This window comes from Macaca thibetana, chromosome 1 (assembly GCF_024542745.1).
Source record: "Macaca thibetana thibetana isolate TM-01 chromosome 1, ASM2454274v1, whole genome shotgun sequence".
Classification (NCBI taxonomy): domain Eukaryota; kingdom Metazoa; phylum Chordata; class Mammalia; order Primates; family Cercopithecidae; genus Macaca; species Macaca thibetana.
In genome coordinates this window covers 35250246-35272799 of record NC_065578.1, presented here as the reverse complement: position 1 = coordinate 35272799, position 22554 = coordinate 35250246, and the positions used below count along the sequence as shown (strand labels likewise).

General features: G+C 49.8%; 1 protein-coding gene across 1 annotated transcript in view; it reads right to left on the bottom strand.

Moving 5' to 3' along the window:
* Nucleotides 1-17728, bottom strand: part of THRAP3 (thyroid hormone receptor associated protein 3) — a 104025-nt gene extending 86297 nt beyond the window's left edge. Inside the window, exon 1 of the mRNA XM_050797995.1 lies at nucleotides 17263-17728. The gene's annotated coding sequence lies outside the window, so the exon portion shown is untranslated. The remainder of the gene's footprint in view (nucleotides 1-17262) is intronic.
* Between the last annotated feature and the right edge of the window lie 4826 nt (nucleotides 17729-22554).

Sequence of the window (22554 nt, the reverse complement as noted above, 5' to 3'; positions counted from 1 at the left end):
CCCGGGAAGCGGAGCTTGCAGTGAGTGGAGATTGCGCCACTGCACTCCAGCCTGGGCGACAGAGCAAGACTCCATCTCAAAAAAAAAAAAAAAGAAAAGAAATACAGGCATATGCTAGGAACGGTGGATCACCGCTTAGGAGAATGCTGTGACTGATCTGATCCTCTTTCTAGGCCACAAAAAACTTTCTCCATATCAGCAATAAGGCGGTTTTGCCTTCTTATGATTCATTTATTTCCTGGAGTTGCACTTTTTCTTTCTTTCTTTTTCTTTTTTTTTTTTTGAGACAGAGCCTTGCTCTGTTGCCCAGGCTAGAGTGCAGTGGCGCGATTTCAGCTCACTGCCACCTCCGCTTCCCAAGTTCAAGCAGTTCTCCTGCTTCAGCCTTCCAAGTAGCTGGGATTACAGGCGCCCGCCACTGTGCTTGGCTAATTTTAGTATTTTTAGTAGAGACAGGGTTTCACCATCTTGGCCACGCTAGTCTCAAACTCCTGACCTCGTGATCCACCCGCCCCTGCCTCCCAAAATGCTGGGATTACAGGCGTGAGCTACCACGCCCGGGCTGGAGTTGCACTTTTAATTTCTTTTTTTTGTTTTTGTTTTTGTTTTTGTTTCTTTGAGATGGAGTCCCGCTCTGTCTCCCAGACTGGAGTGCAGTGGAGAGATCTCAGCTCACTGCAACCTCTGCTTCCCAGGTTCACGCCATTCTCCTGCCTCAGCCTCCCGAGTAGCTGGGATTACAGGCGTGTGCCCCCAAGCCCAGCTAATTTTTTTTGCATTTTTAGTAGAGACGGGGTTTCACCGTGTTAGCCAGGATGCTCTCGATCTCCTGACCTCGTGATCCACCCGCCTCGGCCTCCCAAAATGCTGGGATTACAGGCGTGAGCCACCATGCCTGGCATTTTTTTTTTCTGTTTTTGAGACGGAGTCTGGCTCTGTCGCCCAGGCTGGAGTGCAGTGGCACAATCTGGGCTCACTGCAAGCTCCGCCTCCTGGGTTCATGCCATTCTCCTGCCTCAGCCTCCGGAGTAGCTGGGACTACAGGCGCCCACCACCACGCCCCGCTAATTTTTTTTTTTTTTTTGTATTTTTTAGTAGAGACGCGGTTTCACCATGTTAGCCAGGATAGTCTCAATCTCCTGATCTCGTGATCTGCCCACCTCAGCTCCCAAAGTGCTGGGATTACAGGCGTGAGCCACCATACAGGCCTTTTTTTTTTTTTTTTTTTTTTTTTTTTGAGACAGAGTTTTGCTGTGTTGCCCAGGTTGGAGTGCAATGACGCAGTATCTGCTCACTGCAGGCTCTGCCTCCTGATTTCAAGCGATTCTCCTGCCTCAGCCTCCCAAGTAGCTGGGACTGCAGGCGCCTGCCACCACACCTGGCTAATTTTTGTATTTTTTTTAGTAGAGACAGGGTTTCACCATGTTAGCCAGGCTGGTCTCGAACTCCTGACCTGAAGTGATCCACCCACTTCGGCCTCCCAAAGTGCTGGGATTACAGGTGTGAGCCACTGTGCCTGTCCTAATTTCCTTCAAGAACTTTTTCTTTGCATTTGCAAGTTGGCTAATTGACACAAGAGGCCTAGCTTTCTGCCTGTCTAGGCTTTTGACATCCCTTCCTCACTAAGCTTAATCATTTCTAGCTTTTGATTTATTTTTTTTATTTATTTATTTTTTTTTTTTTGAGATGGAGTCTTGCTCTGTGGCCCAGGCTGGAGTGCCGTGGCCGGATTTCAGCTCACTGCAAGCTCCGCCTCCCGGGTTTATGCCATTCTCCTGCCTCAGCCTCCCGAGTAGCTGGGACTACAGGTGCCCACCATCTCGCCCGGCTAGTTTTTTGTATTTTTTTTTTAGTAGAGACGGGGTTTCACCGGGTTAGCCAGGATGGTCTCGATCTCCTGACCTCGTGATCCGCCCGTCTCGGCCTCCCAAAGTGCTGGGATTACAGGCTTGAGCCACCGCGCCCAGCCTCTAGCTTTTGATTTAAAGTGAGAGACATGAACAGTTAGAGGCCATTGTAGGATTTTATAGGGTTATTAATTGACCTATTGTCAATATTGTTGTGTCTCAGGCAACAGGGAACGGGGAGACTGGAGGAGAAGGAGAGAAACGGAATGGCCAGTTGGTGGAGCAGTCAGTACGCACACAACACTTACTAAGTTCACACAACACTTATTAAATTCACTTACTAAGTTCATAGGTGCAGTATGTGGCACTGCCAAACAATTACAATAGTAACATAACTGATGTTAATTGATAGGAATATCACTGATCACTATAACAGGTATAATAATAATGAAAAAGTTTGAAATATTGCAAGAATTACCAAAATGTGACAGGGACACAAAGTGAGCACATGCCTTTGGAAAAATGGTGCCAATAGAGTTGCTTGACACGGGTTGCCACAAACTCGCAGTTTATAAGAAACAATGCCATATCTACAAATCACAGTAAAACAAGATCTATCTTGGATCTGTTCTAACATCTCTACCAATCTCTGCCCCTTCCCTGGCCCAGAAATTTACCCCAATGTTCCAGTCTCTGTCCTCTCCTCTCCTCATTCAGCCTCTCTCCCTGAGTGACCTCTCCTCTTGAGTGATGTGGCATCCTCAGGTAGCTTTAACATCTCTTATTTTTAATTTTTAATTTTTTATTGTATTTATTGTATTTATTTATTTATTTATTTGTTTATTTTTGAGATGGAATCTCGCTCTGTTGCCCAGGCTGGAGTGCAGTGGCGCAATCTCGGCTCACTGCAAGCTCCGCCACCTGGGTTCCGCCATTTTCCTGCCTCAGCCTCCCAAGTAGCTGGGACTACAGGCGCCCGACACCTCGCCCAGTTAATTTTTTGTATATTTAGTAGAGACGAGGTTTCACTGTGTTAGCCAGGATGGTCTCAAACTCCTGACCCCAAGTGATCCGCCCTCAGCCTCCCAAAGTGCTAGGATTACAGGCGTGAGCCACCGCACCTGGCCTATTTTTTATTTTTTGAGACGGAATCTCGCTCTGTCACCCAGGCTGGAGTGCAGTGGCACAATCTTGGCTCACTGCAAGCTCCGCCTCCCGGGTTCACGCCATTCTCCTGCCTCAGCCTCCCGAGTAGCTGGGACTACAGGCGCCCACCACCACGCCCGGCTAATTTTTTGTGTTTTTAGTAGAGACAAGGTTTCACCATGTTAGCCAGGATGGTCTCGAATCTCGCTCTGTCACCCAGGCTGGAGTGCAATGGCGCCATCTCGGCTCACTGCAAGCTCTGCCTCCTGGGTTCACACCATTCTCCTGCCTCACCTGCGGAGTAGCTGGGACTACAGGCACCCACCACCACGCCCGGCTAATTTTTTGTATTTTTAGTAGAGACAGAGTTTCACCGTTAGCCAGGATGATCTCGATCTCCTGACCTTGTGATCTGCCCACCTTGGTCTCCCAAAGTTCTGGGATTATAGGCGTGAGCCACCGCACCCGGCCACTTTAACATCTGTTTTAAGCACCTTATTCCCTTATCTACATCTTAGATTCAACTCACTTAGTTCCAGATATATAGGAGCCACCATACTCTGATTTCCCACTGGTATCTCAAATTCACCCTGCCAGAAACCAAACTCTTCTTCCTTCCAATACAGCATTACCTAGTTAGGTGTGTATTTAATTGTTTGTATGTCTGCATTCTCCATGAGGCTTTGAGTTCCTTTCAAAGCAGAGAAAACTGTATCACTTCATTCATTTGGTGGGCACATACCATGGGTCAGGCCCTGTACTATGATACTCAGGAAAAAAAAGAGTAAACACAACAGATGTGGTCCCTTCCCTCACAGAGCTTACCTCCAACTGGGGAGATAGCATTAAGAAGTCTAAGGCCGGGCGCGGTGGCTCAAGCCTGTAATCCCAGCACTTTGGGAGGCCGAGACGGGCGGATCACAAGGTCAGGAGATCGAGACCATCCTGGCTAACACGGTGAAACCCCGTCTCTACTAAAAAAATACAAAAAACTAGCCGGGCAAGGTGGCGGGCACCTGTAGTCCCAGCTACTCGGGAGGCTGAGGCAGGAGAATGGCGTAAACCCGGGAGGCGGAGCTTGCAGTGAGCTGAGATCCGGCCACTGCACTCCAGCCTGGGTGATAGAGCGAGATTCCGTCTCAAAAAAAAAAAAAAAAAAAAAAAAAAGAAGTCTATTGCATGCATAATTAATTACTAATGGGATGAGTGCAATGCAGGAAGAGTATATGGTATATTCTTTGATAGCACAGAACAGAGGTCAGCAAACTAAACCTATGGGCCAATTCTGGCCCATCTCCTGTTTTCATGTGGCCAGAAACTAGGATTATTTTTACATTTTTATTTACTTATTTGTTTTTGAGACAGAGTCTGGCTCTGTCCCCCAGACTGGAGTGCAGTGGCGTGATCACAGCTCACTGCAGCCTTGACCTCCTGGGCTCAAGCGATCCTCCTACCTTAGCCCCCAAAGTAGCTGGGACCACAGGCATGCACCACCATGCTCAGCTAATTTTTTTTTTTTTTTTTTTTTTTTTTGAGACGGAGTCTTGCTTTGTCACCCAGGCTGGAGTGCAGTGGCGCAATCTCGGCTCACTGAAGCCTCTGCCTCCCAGGTTCAAGAGATTCTCCTGCCTCAGCCTCCTGCATAACTGAGATTACAGGTGCCCGCCAGCACGCCTGGCTAATTTTTGTATTTTTAGTAGAGATGGGGTTTCACCATATTGGCCAGGCTGGTCTCAAACTCCTGACCTTGTGATCCACCCACCTCGGCCTTCCAGAGCACTAGGATTAGAGGTGTGAGCCACCGCATCTGGCATTTTTTTTTTTTTTGAGACGGAGTCTTGCTCTTTCACCCAGGCTAGAGTGCAGTGGTGTGATCTCCACTCACTGCAACCTCCACGTCCCAGTTCAAGAGATTCTCCTGCCTCTGTCTCCTGAGTAGCTGGGATTACACACCACCACACCCAGCTAATTTTTGTATTTTTAGTATAGACGGGGGTTTCACCATGTTGGCCGGGCTGGTCTTTTTTTTTTTTTTTTTTTTTTTTTTTTTTGAGACGGAGTCTCGCTGTGTCGCCCAGGCTGGAGTGCAGTGGCGCGATATCGGCTCACTGCAAGCTCCGCCTCCCGGGTTCACGCCATTCTCCCGCCTCAGCCTCCGAGTAGCTGGGACTACAGGTGCCCGCCACCACGCCCGGCTAGTTTTTTGTATTTTTAGTAGAGACGGGGTTTCACCATGTTAGCCAGGATGGTCTCGATCTCCTGACCTCGTGATCCACCTGCCTCGGCCTCCCAAAGTGCTGGGATTACAGGCTTGAGCCACCGCGCCCAGCCTGCCGGGCTGGTCTTGAACTCTTGACCTCAGGTGATCCACCCGCCTCAGCCTTTCAAAATGTTGGGATTACAGGCACGGGCCACCGCGCCCAGCCAGTGTTTTCTTTTTAATTTTTTGTAGAGACAGGGTCTCACTGTATTGCCCAGGCTGGTCTCGAACTCCTGGGCTAAAGCAGTCCTCCTGCTTAGGCCTTCCAAAGTGCTAGGATTTCAGGTATGAGTCACCATGCCCAGCCTATTTTTACATTTTTTAATGGTTAGGGAAAAAAAAAAAAAAGAAAATTTTATTGGCTGGGCGTGGTGGTTTATGCCTGTAATCCCAGCATTTTGGGAGGCCGAGGCAGGTGGATCACCTGAGGTCGGGAGTTTGTGACCAGTCTGACCAACATGGAGAAAACCCATCTCTACTGAAAAGAAAAATTGGCCTGGCGTGGTGGCTCATGCCTGTAATCCCAGCTACTCAGGAGGCTGAGACAGAAGAATTGCTTGAATCCCAGGAGGCGGAGGTTGCAGTGAGCCAAGATCGTGCCACTGCACTCCAGCCTGGGCAACAAGAGCAAAACTCTGTCTCAAAAAAAAAAAAAAAGAAAGAAAGAAAATTTTCCTTTTGTGACATGCAGAAAGTGTATGAAATTCAAAGTTCAGTGTCCATAAATGCATTCTTGTTACTGTCTATGGCTGCTCTAACTGCAGAGTAGAGTGGTTGCAACAGAGACTCTGTGGTCTGCAAAGCCTACAATATGAATGATTCACCCCTTACAGAAAAGGCTTGCTGGCTTGGTGTAGAATCTGGAGGTCCTATTCTAGGCTAGAAGTTTAAGGGATGCTTCCCTAAGGGAATGACCCGTAAACAATATAGTTAGCCAGGCCAAGAATTGGGGAAGAGCATTCCAGACAGAAGGAACAACACATGGAAAAGCGCTGTGGCCTGAAGGAACATGGCACATCCTAAGTGTTGTTAGGCCTGCCATTGACTCTGGAGTGTAATAGGAGGAGAAGCACAATAAGGTCGGCCAGGTCCTAAGCAGCCAGATCCTACTGGGTCTGACAGTCCAAATTGAGGATATTGGATTTTATTCTGAGAACAATGGGAAACCATTGAACGGTTTATAAGCAAGGGAGGGACGTGATTCTCATTTCCTTTTTTATTTTTATTTTACTTTTTTTTTTTTTTTTTTTTTTCGAGACGGAGTTTTGCGCTTGTTGCCCAGGCTGGAGTGCAATGGTGCGATCTTGGCTCATTGCAATCTCCACCTCCCAGGTTCAAGCGATTCTCCTGCCTCAGCCTCCTGAGTAGCTGGGGTTACAGACATGTGCCACCATGCCCGGCTAATTTTTTTGTATTTTTAGTAGAGATGGAGTATCACCATGTTGGTCAGTCTGTTCTTGAACTCTTGACCTCAGGTGATCCACCCACCTCAGCCTCCCAAAGTACTGGGATTACAGGCATAAGCCACTGAGCCTGGCTCGCATTTCCTTTTCTAAAGGATTACTGTGGTATAATGTGAGAAAGGATTAGGGCAAACTAGAGTGAAAGTGGGGAGACCAGTAAGGAAGTTATATCATAGTATTCCAGATGAGATGGGACAATGGCATGGTCTAGTGTATTCTCAGTGGGGATGAAGAAAAGTGGGAAGATTCAAAAGAGAGAGGACGTTTAGGAGATCATATCTACTGGTCTTGGTGATCAGCTGGCTGAGAAAGGGCAGAAGGAGTCAACTCCCTAGCCCACGCTGCTTATACAGGTTTTACCACACTCATCACAATGTGTTGAAATCGCCCATCTGTGCCACCTACAGAGAGCCAACTCCTGAAGGGCAACAACTAGTTTGTTCTTTGTCTTCCTAGAATCCAGCAGTTGGCTAAGCATGGAATTGACAGCAGTAGGTACGTGTATGTATGGACTTTCCTTAGCTCTTTCCTGTTTCTGTTAGGAGCCCTTCCCTGCCCTGCCCTGCCCTGCCCTCCCCTCCCTTCCCCTCCCCCCTTCCCCTCCCCGCCTCCCCTCCCCTTCCCACCTCCCCTCCCCTTCCCACCTCCTCTCCCTCTCTACCTCCCCTCCCCTCCCTACCTCCCCTCCCCACCTCCCCTCCCCTCCCCGCCTCCCCCCCTCCCCTCCCCACCTCCCTCCTCTCCCCTCCCCCTCCCCTCCCCTCCCCTCCCCTCCCCCCCTCCCCTCCTCTTCCCTGACAGAGTTTGGCTCTTGTTGCCCAGGCTGGAGTGCAAAGGTGCGATCTCGGCTCACTGCAACCTTCGCCTCCTGGGTTCAAGCGATTCTCCTGCCTCAGCCTCCCAAGCAGCTGGGATTACAGGCGCCCACCACCACGCCCAACTAATTTTTTGTTTTTTTTGTTTTTTTGTTTTTTTTGACATAGAATCTCGCTCTATCGCCCAGGCTGGAGTGCAGTGGCGCGATCTCGGCTCACTGCAAGCTCCGCCTCCTGGGTTCACGCCATTCTCCTGCCTCAGCCTCCCGAGCAGCTGGGATTACAGGCGCCCACCACACGCCCAGCTAATTTTTTGTGTTTTTAGTAGAGACGGGGTTTCACCATGTTAGCCAAGATGGTCTCGATCTCCTGACCTCGTGATCCGCCCACCTCGGCCTCCCAGAGTGCTGGGATTACAAGCGTGAGCCACCTCGCCAGGCCTTTTTTGTATTTTTAGTAGAGATAGGGTTTCACTATGTTGGCCACGCTGGGCTCAATCTCCTGACCTCAGGCGATCCACCTGCCTCGGCCTCCCAAAGTGCTGGGATTACAGATGTGAGCCACCGCGCCCGGTCAGGAGTTCTTCTGTCTTTCTGATCGCCCAACTTCAAAATCTCAGAGGAATCTTAGCTTCCTCCTTCTATCTTATCCACCATATTGCATCAGCCACAACATCCACTGTATTCTGCCCCCAGAACATCTACTGAGTCTTCTACCACCCTGTTTTAGGCCTTTACATGTCTCAAAGAACAGAGTATGTCTTAGAACAGTGCTTGGGCCAAAGTAAGGAATATGAAGTGTTGGCTATGATAAGGTCTCCCAAGGTTCCTTGTTTTCTGCCTCTCTCCATCCAAGCGGAGAGGTATCCTACAAAAGGTAGTCAGAGGGTTGTTCCTCAAGTACAACTCTGATCCTGTCAACCCCTGTCTCCAGTGCCCTCAGGATCAAACCCTAAACCCTTAGTGTAGTCTACAAGGCCCTGCAAGGTATAAACTCTGATGATCTCGCCAGCTTCACCATCACCTTCCAAGGCCCTCCATTGCCATCAGAATGAGGGACAAGCTCTAAACCTCTAGTATCTGGCCTCCATGTCATACCAGCCTTGGCTTCTTCATACACAATATTCCAGTCATGTGTTCTCATCTTGACCATACTCTGGACTTCCTGCTTCCTCATGCCTGCTCATGCCCTTCCTCCCCAGCAGCCCCACCTATCAAAGGCCTATCTCATCAGTTCAGAATCTGCATCTTTTAGGAGTACCCTAACACTGACTGCATTTGTCAGACTCTGTCTTGCATCGTTGTGATTTCTGCACATGGCATCCCTCTGCTGACCTAGGAGCAAACAGAGTGGCATCTGTTGTTCTGCCTGTTCAGCACCTTCCACTCCTTCCTGTGGTAGCAGCACTCTGATAATCCTTTGTAAAGTTATCCCTGCTGGGTGCGGTGGCTCACGCTTGTAATCCCAGCACTTTGGAAGGCTGAGGTGGGTGGATCACTTGAGGCCAGGAGTTTGAGACCAGCATGGCCAACATGGTGAACCCCATCTCTACCAAAAATACAAAAATTAGCCGAGCATGGTGGCACACACCTGTAATCCCAGCTACTTGGGAGGCTGAGGCAGGAGAATCACTTGAACTCAGGAGGCGGAGGTTGCACTGAGCCGAGATCGCGCCACTGCACTTCAGCCTGGGCAACAGAGCGAGACTCAGTCTCAAAAAAAAAAAAAAAGAAAGAAAGAAAGAAAGAGGCCGGGCGCGGTGGCTCAAGCCTGTAATCCCAGCACTTAAGGAGGCCGAGACGGGCGGATCACGACGTCAGGAGATCGAGACCATCCTGGCTAACATGGTGAAACCCCGTCTCTACTAAAAAATACAAAAAAAAAAAACAACTACCCGGGCACGGTGGCGGGCGCCTATAGTCCCAGCTACTCGGGAGGCTGAGGCAGGAGAATGGCGTAAACCCGGGAGGCGGAGCTTGCAGTGAGCTGAGATCCGGCCACTGCACTCCAGCCTGGGCGACAGAGCGAGACTCTGTCTCAAAAAAAAAAAAAAAAAAAGATAAGAAAGAAAGAGAAAGAAAAGAAAGGAAAAGAAAAAGAAAAGCTATCCGTCCCCCACTCTCACTTCAAGGTGAGCAGGTGACTGACTGATCAGTACATTTCATTTCCTTGGCCCCAGTGATTGGCAGATGGCTTAAACTGGGATAGCAGATGGAATGAGCATCAGCCTGAGACCTTGACTGAACCACTGAGGAAAGGACCCTCTCTTTCCCCTGGCATTGCTAAACTGGAAAAGCACCAACCTGGACTCGTTAATGGTCATCTCTGCCACCATTGAGAGGGAGCCATCCTGAGAATGAAGTCAACACAGCTGGAGAGCAGAGCATGAGTTGAGAAAGACATCTTCCCAGATATACCAGTTAAGCTCTTGGATTCAGCCATGCCTGACATTAGCAGCACCTATGGACTTTTCCATGCCATGAGCCAATAAATGAGTTGGTTTGGGTTGGGTTTCTTCTACACTGAAGTCATGACTAAGAGAGGAGCTGTTAGAGCTATCTCTTGTGTACAAGAGGCTCTCAGGACAGAAAGGAAGCTGGAAAGGGAAATCAGTAGAGACGAACCAGCAGAACTATCTGACCTTCTACGCTTGAAGGGCCACCTAAGGAAGAGAGGAGCAATTACCTTTGCTATTGCTTAGACTGACCAAGGGGGCGTCACCTCCATCTCTGCTTTCCAGAAGCAAACCAAACACTCTAGTCAGGGGAACAGTGGCTTGTTTGCTGTTGATCATTGGAAAGAGGCGGCCCCTCATTGCTGAGCTTAAGCAGAAAATGATTACTCCCTCACCAGTCAGTGAGTATCTACCCTCAGGAATACTCTAGTCTAGTGGTTCCCAAGCTTGTTTGGATATTGGAGTAATCTCGGGATGTTTGCTTTTTTGTTGTTTGTTTTGAGACAGGGTCTGGCTCTGTTGCCCCAGCTTTAATGAAGTGGTACAAACATGGCTAACTGCAGCCTCCACTTCCTGGGCCAAAGTGATCCCCCCACCTTAGCATCCCAAGTAGCTAGTACTACAGGCATGCACCACCAAGCTCTGCTAACTTTTTGATTTTTTTTTTCTTTTTGAGACATGATCTCACTGTGTCTCCCAGGCTGGAGTACAGTGGTGTGATCACAACTCACTGCAGCCACGACCTCTTAGGTTCAAGCAATCTTCCCACCTCAGCCTCCCTAGTAGCTGGGAACACAGGCACATGCCACTAGGTCCAGTTAATTTTTTTTTTTCTTTTTTGGTAGAGACAGGGTCTCTCTGTGCTTCCCAGGCAGGTCTTAAACTCCTGGGCTCAATCCTGGGCTCAAGTGATCCTCCTGCCTTGGCCTCCCAACGTGTTGGGATTACAGGAGCGTACCACTATGCAGAGACAGGGTCTCACTTTGTTGCCCAGGCTGGTTTTGAACTCCTAGGCTCAAGCAATCCTCCCTCCTCAGCCCCCGAGAGTGCCGGGATTACATCATGAACCACCGCACCTGGCCTATCTCAAGATGTTTTTAAAATTCCAACACTTGGCCGGGCGCGGTGGCTCAAGCCTGTAATCCCAGCACTTTGGGAGGCCGAGACGGGAGGATCACGAGGTCAGGAGATCGAGACCATCCTGGCTAACACAGTGAAACCCCGTCTCTACTAAAAAATACAAAAAACTAGCTGGGCGAGGTGGCGGGCGCCTGTAGTCCCAGCTACTCCGGAGGCTGAGGCAGGAGAATGGCGGGAACCCGGGAGGCGGAGCTTGCAGTGAGCTGAGATCCGGCCACTGTACTCCAGCCTGGGCGACAGAGCGAGACTCCACCTCAAAAAAAAAAAAAAAAAAATCAGAAGAAATTCCAACACTTAGACCACATGTCAAACCAAGCAAATCACAGTATCTGGATGGATCATTTTTTTTTTAAGTTGATTCAGGTGATTCCAATGCACAGATACATTTGGGAACCACTGCCAAAAGCTCCCATCTTTTTGCTTCCAAAACTGACACTTTAAAATTATATTATATTTTTTATATATATATATATATATATTTTTTTTTTTTTTTTTTGAGACGGAGTCTTGCTCTGTCATCAAGGCTGGAGCGCAGTGGCACAATCTCAGCTCACTGCAACCACCACCTCCTTGGTCCAAGCAATTCCCCTGCCTCAGCTCCTGAGTAGCTGGGATTACAGGCGAACGACACCACATCCAGCTAATTATTTTGTATTTTTAGTAGAGACAGGGTTTCACCATGTTCGCCAGGCTGGTCTCAAACTTCTGACCTCAGGCAATCCGCCTGCCTCAGCCTCCCAAAGTGCTGGGATTATAGGCGTGAGCCACCGTGCCCAGCCTATAATTTTAAAATAATTTTATATAGAGATGAAGTCTCACTATGTTGCCCAGGCTGGTCTCGAACTACTGAGTTCAAGTGATCCTCCTGCCTTAGCCTCCCAAAGTGCTGAGATTAAAGGCATAAGCTACCACACCCAGCCTCCAAGGCTGACACTTCTATAAAGCAGAGATTCTCCCTCTAGCTACCCATTAATCCCCCTGGGAATCGATTTTACCAAAAATCCCCATGTCCATGTTCGTGCCCCACCTCCCAGATTCTGATCTATTTGGTATGAGCTGGGGCCCCAGTAATGGCATTTTTATTTGTTTGTTCATTTTTTTGAGATGGAGTTTTGCTCTGCTGCCCAGGCCAGAGTGCAATGACACAATCTCATCTCACCACAACCTCTGCCCCCGGGTTCAATCAATTCTCCTGCCTCAGCCTCCTGAGTAGCTGGGACTACAGATGTGTGCCACCATGCCCGGCTAATTTTTGTATTTTTAGTAAAGTTGGGGTTTCACTACATTGGCTAGCCTGGTCTTGAACTCCTGACCTTGTGATCCACCCGCCTCAGACTCCCAAAGTCCTGGGACTACAGGCGCGTGCCACCATGCCCGGCTAATTTTTGTATTTTTAGTAAAGTCGGGGTTTCACTATATTGGCCAGCCTAGTCTTGAACTCCTGACCTTGTGATCCACCCGCCTCAGATTCCCAAAGTACTGGGATTACAGGCGTGAGCCACCGTGCCTGGCCCAGTAATAGCATTTTTAAAATGCTGACCTAGGCCGGGCACGGTGGCTCACGCCTGTAATCCCAATACATAGGGAGGCCAAGGCAGGAGGATCACCTGAGCCCAGGAGTTCAAGACCAGCCTGAACAATGTAGTGAGCCTCTATTCCCTACAAAAAAAAAATTTTTTTTTTTTTGAGACGGAGTCTCGCTCTGTCACCCAGGCTGGAGTGCAGTGGCGCCATCTCAGTTCACTGACAGCTCCGCCTCCTGTGTTCATGTCATTCTCCTGCCTCTGCCTCTGGAGTAGCTGGGACTACAGGTGCCTGCCACCACACCTGGCTAATTTTTTTAAATTTTTTTTCAAATTTTTTAACTTTTAAAATTTTTTTGTGATAGAGTTTCGCTCTGTGGCCCAGGCTGGAGTGCAGTAGTGCAATCTTGGCTCACTGCAAGCTCCGCCTCCCAAGTTCACACCATTCTCCTACCTCAGCCTCCCGAGTAGCTGGGGACTACCATCACGCCCGGCTAATTTTTTTTGTAATTTTAGTGGAGATGGGGGTTTCACCGTGTTAGCCAGGATGGTCTCGATCTCCTGACCTCGTGATCCACCCGCCTCAGCCTCCCAAAGTGCTGGGATTACAGGCGTGAGCCACCGCGCCCTGCCCAAAAAATTTTTTAAAATGCTGGGCTCGGTGGCTCACGCTTGTAATCCCAGCACATTGGGAGGCCAAGCCGGGCAGATCATGAGGTCAGGAAGACCATCCTGGTTAACACGGTGAAACCCCGTCTCCACTAAAAATACAAAAAATTCTCTGGGCGTGGTGGCAGGAGCCTGTAGTCCCAGCTACACTGGAGGCTGAGGCAGGAGAAAGGCATGAGCCCGGGAGGCGGAGCTTGCAGTGAGCCGACATCATGACACCACACTCCAGCCTGGGTGACAGAGTGAGACTCCGTCTCAAAAAAAAAAAAAAAAAAATCAGCCTGGCCAACATGGTGAAACCCCATCTCTACTAAAAATACAAAAATTAGCCAGGTGTGGTAGCTCGTGCCTGTAATCCCAGCTACTTAGAAAGCAGGAGAATTGTTTGAACCTGGGAGGAGATTGCAGCGAGCCAAGACCGTGCCACTGTACTCCACTCTGGGCAACACAATGAGACTCTATCTCAAAAAAACAAAAGACTTACTAGAACTTACTAGAAAAATAAAGTTTAAAAAGACATACAAAATACATTTTTTTGTTATTACACACAACAGACATAAATTTCCTCAGTCTGATTGCTATTAAGCACCAGATGTGGTGGCTCACGCCTGTAATCCCAGCACTTTGGGAGGCTGGGGCAGGTGGATCACCTGAGGTCAGGAGTTCGAGATCAGCCTGGCCAACATGATGAAACCCCGTCTCTACTAAAAATTAGCTGGGCGTGGTGGCGGGTGCCTGTAATTCCAACTACTTGGGAGGCTGAGGCAGGAGAATCACTTGAACCCAGGAGGTGGAGGTTGCAGTGAGTGGAGATAGTGTCGCTGCACTCCAGTTTGGGTAACAGAGCTAGACTCTATCTCAAAAAAAAAAGGGGCCGGGCGCAGTGGCTCATGCCTGTAATCCCAGCACTTTGGGAGGCCGAGACAGGCGGATCACGAGGTCAGGAAATCGACACCATCCTGGCTAACACAGTGAAACCCCGTCTCTACTAAAAAAATACAAAAAACTGGCTGGGCGAGGTGGCGGGCGCCTGTAGTCCCAGCTGCTCGGAAGGCTGAGGCAGGAGATTGGCGTGAACCCGGGAGGCGGAGCTTGCAGTGAGCTGAGATCCAGCCACTGCACTCCAGCTTGGATGACAGAGCGAGACTCCGTCTCAAAAAAAAAAAAGAAGTTTTTAAACACTCTCAATTCATTGGGGACCAGACAAAAACCAGCGTATGGACCATACTTTGCGTAGCACTGTTCTAGAAGATACTTGCAGCCCCTCCCACGTCCCTCTCCACCACCACCTGTGCAAAAGCAGGATGTGGCACCCACTAACTGTTGCCACTCTTTTTCCACACTTGACCCCAAACAAGTTCCTCTTGCAGTTGGGGTGTCCCCTTTCGGGTGGCAGTGAATGTAACACCACTGACTCCTCTCAGAATTAGATTGGATAGTGGTGGGCTCCTGCAAAGACAGTTATTCCCAGGAAAGTCAAAGGTCAGTCCTCAGGGGATCCATCCAGGCCCTGCTGCAGATTAGGATTCAGATTTTAGAAGCTGCTTCCCCAGCCCCTCTTGCATCAGAAGCAAGAGCCTGAACCTCACTGATCTATCTCCTCCAAGCTACTTGCTGGTGCATTTTATTTAGTCCTAAGACCTGCCTCATTGAAACGGGCACTTTATTATCTGGTGTAATTCAGTGTTTCCCAACCAGGGACAATTCAATCCCCCAGAGGATATTTGGCAATGTCTGGAGACATTTGTGGTTGTCACAACCCCGAGCATGGGGCAGTACTGCTGACATCTATTGGGTATTGAGGCCAGGGATGCTACTAGACATCCTACAATGCACAAGACAAATCCCTCACAACAACGAATAATCCTGCTCAAAATAGCAGTAGTGCCAAGGTTGAAAAACTCTTGGCCGGGCGCGGTGGCTCAAGCCTGTAATCCCAGCACTTTGGGAGGCCGAGACGGGAGGATCACGAGGTCAGGAGATCGAGACTATCCTGGCTAACACGGTGAAACCCCATCTCTACTAAAAAAAAATACAAAAAAAAAAAAACTAGCCGGGCGAGGTGGCGGGCGCCTGTAGTCCCAGCTACTCAGGAGGCTGAGGCAGGAGAATGGTGGGAACCCGGGAGGCGGAGCTTTCAGTGAGCTGAGATCCGGCCACTGCATCCAGCCTAAGCGACAGAGCGAGACTCCATCTCAAAAATTAAAAAAAAAGAAAAACTCTTTATCTTGCTTAGAGAGGAAAAGTTCAGTAACGCTAAGCTTTAAAATATGATTGTGTTGGGCCAGATGCAGTGGCTCCCTCCTGTAATTCCAGTGCTTTGGCAGGTCAAGGTGGGAGGATCATTGAGACCAGGAGTTTGAGACCAACCTGGGCAATATAGTAAGATCCCATCTCTACAAAAAATTTTAAAATAAGCCAGGCATGGTATCAGCCTACCTGTAGTTCCAGCTACTTGAGAGGCTAAGGTGGCAGGATCACTTGAGCCCAGGAGTTTGAGGCTGCAGTGAGCCATGATTCCATCACTGCACTCCAGCCTGGGCAACAGAGCAAGACTGTCTCTAAAAAAAAAAAAAAAAGGCCGGGCGCGGTGGCTCAAGCCTGTAATCCCAGCACTTTGGGAGGCCGAGACGGGTGGATCACGAGGTCAGGAGATCGAGACCATCCTGGCTAACACGGTGAAACCCCGTCTCTACTAAAAATACAAAACACTAGCCGGGCGAGGTGGCAGGCGCCTGTAGTCCCAGCTACTCGGGAGGCTGAGGCAGGAGAATGGCGGGAACCTGGGAGGCAGAGCTTGCAGTAAGCTGAGATCCGGCCACTGTACTCCAGCCTGGGCGGCAGAGCGAGACTCCGTCTCAAAAAAAAAAAAAAAAAAAAAAAGTTTGAGACCAGCCTGGCCAAACATGGCGAAACCTCATCTCTACAAAAAATACAAAAATTAGCTGGGCATGGTGGTGTATGCCTGTAGTCCCAGCTACTCAGGAGGCTGAGGTGGGAGAATTGCTTGAAACCGGGAGGTGGAGGTTTCAGTGAGGCAAGATCATGCCACTGTACTCCAGCCTGAGGTGACAGAGCGAAACACCATCTCAAAAAGAAAAAAAAATTATGTTGATTACATGGACATGCCAAAAAGAAAACTACAAAAGAAAAAGAGAATATTACTATGGTTTATTCAGTAATAACTAACATAATTCTCTTGTTGTGAAGTTCATCAATAAATTCATGCTTTCCTTCTCCCACCTCTTTTACACTGGGGGGCAGAGGGGTGGTGGAGGTTGTGGTGGGGGAGGCTGCAAAAGGTAGATTGGGGTGAGATGGAGATGAGAGGTGAGGTCAAACAGCCGGAAGAGCACACAGATTTTAATGCCAGATCTGACTTCACATTCCCACCCTTTTTTTTTTTTTTTTTTTTTTTTTTTGAGACGGAGTCTCGCTCTGTCGCCTGGGCTGGAGTGCAGTGGCCGGATCTCAGCTCACTGCAAGCTCCGCCTCCTGGGTTTACACCATTCTCCTGCCTCAGCCTCCTGAGTAGCTGGGACTACAGGCGCTCGCCACTTCGCCCGGCTAGTTTTTTGTATTTTTAGTAGAGACGGGGTTTCACCATGTTAGCCAGGATGGTCTCGATCTCCTGACCTCGTGATCCGCCCGTCTCGGCCTCCCAAAGTGCTGGGATTACAGGCTTGAGCCACCGCGCCCGGCCTCATTCCCACCCTTGACTACTGCTTTAGCTGTGTGCCTTCAGGCAAGTGACCTATCCTCTCTGAGCCTCAGTTTTCTCATCCATATGATGACTCCTATCTTACAGGGAAGGTCCAGGCACTCGGCCATTAACAGGACTTCATCCTGAGGCAGTGGGAACTATGAAAGGAAGCTCAGTGAGCGTGGGGGAGGCTGCCAGCTTTGAGTGCTCACGTGGGCAGCCTGGAGGGGAGCTGACTTACCCTCACAGTGCCTGTGTTTAGTCTTCCTCCAGGTAGGCTAAGAAGTCTTTCTTGGCTGGCCGCGGTGGCTCATGCCTATAATCCCGGCACTTTGGTAGGCTGACGCGGGTGGCTCACCTGAGGTCAGGAGTTCAAGACTAGCCTGGCCAACAGGGCAAAACCCCGTCTGTATTAAAGTTACAAAAATTAGCTGGGCATGGTAGTGGGTGCCTGTAATTCCAGCTACTCAGGAGGCTAAGGCAGGAGAATCGCTCGAACCCGGGAGGCTGAGGTTGCAGTGAGCCAAGATTCTGCCACAGCACTCCAACTTGGGCGAAAGAGCCAGACTGTTTCAAAAAAAAAAAAGTCTTCAGTCTTTCTTGAAGTCTAGCCAGAATCTCTCCTTTCCTAGCCTGGACTCTTCTTTTTGTTTAGTTCAGAGCCTTAGGTGTTTGTTGCTATCACCCCGGTCTGTCAATGCAGCAGGGAAACGTCTTAAGGTTGTAATTTGTATTTTGCTCTGCTTGCTGCGGGTGTTTACTCCTTCCGGCCTGGGGGTGGGGACTGCGGTTGTTACAGGCTTTGGGATTGCCAAGCCAAAAGCAGAGGTTGCCAGGCACCAAAAGACATCCCCCAGCCAGGGCTCTTGTTTACCAAGGCCCAGCTCCAGGAGCCAGTTACTATGCTGGGTTACTCCACAGCACAGGGCTCCCAGCTTGGGAGGGGCGGAAGTGGGACCCATCAGAGAAGTCTTGACGAGTTTTCCCAAGCCAGAGAAAGCGAACAGGGGTCTGGGTGTTTTTGCTGCTGCTGTTGTCTTTTCTTGAATAATAGCAACTTTGCATCACTCCCATTCAGATCTCCCGGGACCTCTGCTAGGTGCAAAGTTGCTGTTTGTGGGGAGGGGACGGATGTGGGAGCACGAAGTGGTCTTAGGAGTCACAGCAATAGACCTCTATGGCTAAGCCAAGCCGATCCAAGAAGATAGAATTGACTGAAGACCAGAGAGTCTTCCTCTAAACATTCCAGACTGGATAACCCCCCAGGAATTATACCCAGGGCTTCAAAGGGGTGGGGGCAATATAAAAAATTTAATTATGGCCGGGCACAGTGGCTCATGCCTGTAATCCCAGCACTTTGGGAGGCCGAGGCAGGCAGATCACTTGAGGTCAGGAGTTCGAGACCAGCCTGGCCAACAAGGTGAAACCCCATCTCTACTAAAAATACAAAAAAAATCAGTTGGGCATAGTGGCAGACACCTGTAATCACAGCTACTCGGGAAGTTGAGGCAGGAAATTTGGGAGGCAGGGATTGCAGTGAGCCCAAATCGCACTGTTACCGGTTGAAGGTGTCCAGGTTCTTGGCGTCTTGAACAAAGAATTGGACAAAACACATAAACAAAGCAAGGAAAGGATGAAGCAACAAAAACACTCCACAGTGTGGGAGCGGGCCGACATAAGGGCTCAAGAGCCCTATTACAGAATTTTCTGGGGTTTAAATACCCTCTAGAGGTTTCCATTGGTTACTTGGTGTACACCCTATTTAAATGGAGAGGATATTTCCTGTCATAGCTGAAGTGTTTCCATTTGATTTAGCTCTAGGAAGTCAGTGTGAATCAGCCTTAGGTTTCCTGCCTCTAGACCTTATTTTCCTGCCTCAGCATCACTGCACTCCAGCCTGGGAGACAGAACAAGACTCCATCTAAAAAAAAATTAATTATAAACTTAAAATTTAATATAGTATATTCAAGGCCACTAACACTTAAAGTGCATCTGTCAAGCGTGTCCGTGTGAAGAGACCACCAAACAGGCTTTGTGTGAGCAACATGGCTGTTTATTTCACCTGGGTCAGGCGGGCTGAGTCTGAAAAGAGAGTCAGCGAAGGGAGATAGGGGTGGGGCCGTTTTATAGGATTTGGGTAGGTAAAGGAAAATTACAGGGCCGGGCGCGGTGGCTCAAGCCTGTAATCCCAGCACTTTGGGAGGCCGAGACGGGCGGATCACGAGGTCAGGAGATCGAGACCATCCTGGCTGACACAGTGAAACCCCGTCTCTACTAAAAAATACAAAAAAACTAGCCGGGCGAGGTGGCGGGCGCCTGTAGTCCCAGCTACTCGGGAGGCTGAGGCAGGAGAATGGCGTGAACCCGGGAGGCGGAGCTTGCAGTGAGCCAAGATCACGCCACTGCACTCCAGCCTGGGCGGCAGAGCGAGACTCTGTCTCAAAAAAAAAAGAAAAAAAAGAAAATTACAGTCAAAGGGGGTTGTTCTCTGGCGGGCAGGAGTGGGGGTCACAAGGTGCTCAGTGGGGGAGACTTTTGAGCCAGGATGAGCCAGGAAAAGGAATTTCACAAGATAATGTCATCGCTTAAGGCAAGGACTGGCCGTTTTCACTTCTTTTGTGGTGGAATGTCATCAGTTAAGGCGGGGCAGGGCATTTGCACTTCTTTTGTGATTCTTCAGTTACTTCAGGCCATCTGGGCATATACGTGCAAGTCGCAGGGGATGCGATGGCTTGGCTTGGGCTCAGAGGCCTGACAGCATCATGTCCTAATTACTTTCCTACATTTCACTGTTTTTTTGAGACAGAGTCTTGCTCTGTCACCAGGCTGGAGTACAGTGGCGCCATCTCAGCTCACTGCAACTTCTGCCTCCCGGGTTCAAGCGATTCTCCTGCCTCAGCCTCCCGAGTAGCTGGGACTACCGGTGCATGCCACCACACCCAGATAATTTTTGTATTTTCAGTAGAGATGGGGTTTCACCATGTTGCCCAGGATGGTGTCGATCTCTTGACCTCGTGATCCACCCTCTTCTGCCTCCCAAAGTGCTGGGATTACAGGCGTGAGCCACCAAGCCCGGCCTATTTTTTTTTTTTAAGACAGAGTCTTGCTCTGTTGCTCAGACTGGAGTGCAATGGCACCATCTCAGCCCACTGCAACCTCTGCCTCCCGGGTTCAAGCAATTCTCCTGCCTCAGCCTCTCGAGTAAGTGGGATTACAGGCATGTGCCACCACGTCTGGCTAATTTTTCTTTTTTTTTGAGACAGAATCTTACTCTGTCGCCCAGGATGGAGTGTAGTGGCATGATCTCGGCTCACTGCAACCTCCGTCTCCCAGGTTCAAGCAATTCTCCTGCCTCAGCCTTCTGAGTAGCTGGGATTACAGGCGTGTGCCACCACATCCAGCTAATTTTTGTATTTTTAGTAGAGACGGGGTTTCGCCATGTTGGCCAGGCTGGTCTTGAACTCTTGACCTCAGATGACCTACCCACCTCAGCCTCCCAGTGCTGGGAGGCATGGAGCCACTGCACCTGACCTAATTTTGTATTTTTAGTAGAGACAGGGTTTCACCATGTTAGCCAGGCTGGTCTCAAACTCCTGACCCCAAGTGATCCGCCCTCAGCCTCCCAAAGTGCGGGATTACAGGCGTGAGCCACCACACCTGGCCCAGTTTACTATTATGAATGCTTTTAAAGTAGTTGGCATCTGCTGGGTGAATACCTGCATGACAGTGCGCCACTGCTCACTCCTCCCTGCTCCACTGCTCACTCCTCCCTGTTCCACCTTTACTGACATCATGTTGGCAGCTTGAAATTGGCCATGGGGAGTGTTTACATCATGGAAATTGGCAAGTGTGACAAATCAAGTCCCTCCCTAATGCACCCCAAGCCATTTGTAAACATTCACCAGCACACCACTGGGTAGAGATTCCCAAAACATGACTGTGATTGAATTTCTCACCAGCCAGCCTGGCAGGGGGTTTTGGAGCAGATCACCTGGTTTAGAGAATGAAATAAATGGGACATTTCTTTTTTTTTTTTTTTTCTGAGACAGAGTCTCGCTCTGTAGCCCAGGCTGGAGTGCAGTGACGCTATCTCGGCTCACTGCAAGCTCTGCCTCCCAGGTTCACACCATTCTTCTGTCTCAGCCTCCCGAGTAGCTGGGACTACAGGTGCTCACCACCACGCCCGGCTAATTTTTTTTGTATTTTTAGTAGAGACAGGATTTCACTACGTTGGCCAGGATGGTCTCAATCTCCTGACCTCGTGATCCGCCCGCTTCGGCCTCCCAAAGTGCTGGGATTACAGGCGTGAGCCACCGCGCCCGGATAAATGGGACATTTCTTACATCTAAGCGTCATACAATAAAATGCATACTTGTTACCTGTATCTTGTCCAGACACGTTTGGGGGCCCATCTCTTCCTCCTCCCTTAGAGACGAGAGTGCACACCCACTCATGAAACACCCCTCGCACATCCCAAAACACACCTGGGATGCCTTTTGGGTGGAATAAGAACAGAAGCTCCATGAGGGCAGGGACTTCGTTACTGCTGTACCTAGACTGCTTCTCAGTCTCAGCGGCTCTCCTAGTTTCCCTGACTTCTGACTTAGGGCAATTTAAGCCATGTTAGGGCCAGGGGGCCCTGTGCACACGGGCCGAAGGAAGAACCAGCCAGACACCCTGGGGTAGCCTCTTCTCAAGAACAAGAACCTACTGGAGGGATGGTTCTCAGTCAGGAGCAATCCCTTCCCAGGAAACATCCGGCAATGTCTGGAGGCAATTTGGATTGTCACAAGAGCAGAGGAGTTGGGGGAGTGCCAATATCTGTTGGGTAAGGGCCAAGGAGGCTGTTAAGCATCCTACAGGGCACAGAATGCCCCCCATGCCCCCACCCCCACCATCCAAGATTATCCTGCCCCAAATGTCAATAGTGCTGAGGTTGGGAAAGCCTGGGACAGGGACACAGCGGGGAGGAACTCAGAGAGGATGGGGTCAGAGAAGAGACAGGAAAAGGTCAGCCTGCCCTGTAGCTACTGATCCCTCTCTCCCCACAACCCCCTTGCTCTGTGTGGGTCTTTGGTCTCTTCTTTTGTCTCCCGCCCTGCTTCTGTCCTCTGTCTCTTTGGTGTTGTCCCTGTTTATTTCTGTTTATCTCTCGGTCTCCATTTCTCACTCAGTCATGCCGTCCACTCTGGCTGGATCCTTGTGTTCTGAGACATGAGACAAGCCTTTGGCATTTGTACTCCTTCACCCACACTAATCACTCCAGCTGCCTCGGCCTGGGAGCAGAGCCAGGAGGTTGACAAAGGGGGAGGGTACAAAGAGGGGGGTTGGGGGTAGGGGGTAGCACACACTCCCTGCTATCCTCACCACTCTTCTTCCTCTTGTTCTTGGGGCCCCACTGTCTGCCACTGAGAGCCCTAGAGATCCAACCACTGTTTTTCTCTCACCCTCCAGGGCCTGGGACCAAGCCAGCATGCCTGAGTGGCCTTGCCCTGCCCACTGACCTCTTCCTCTTTACCTCACCCCCTGGCTC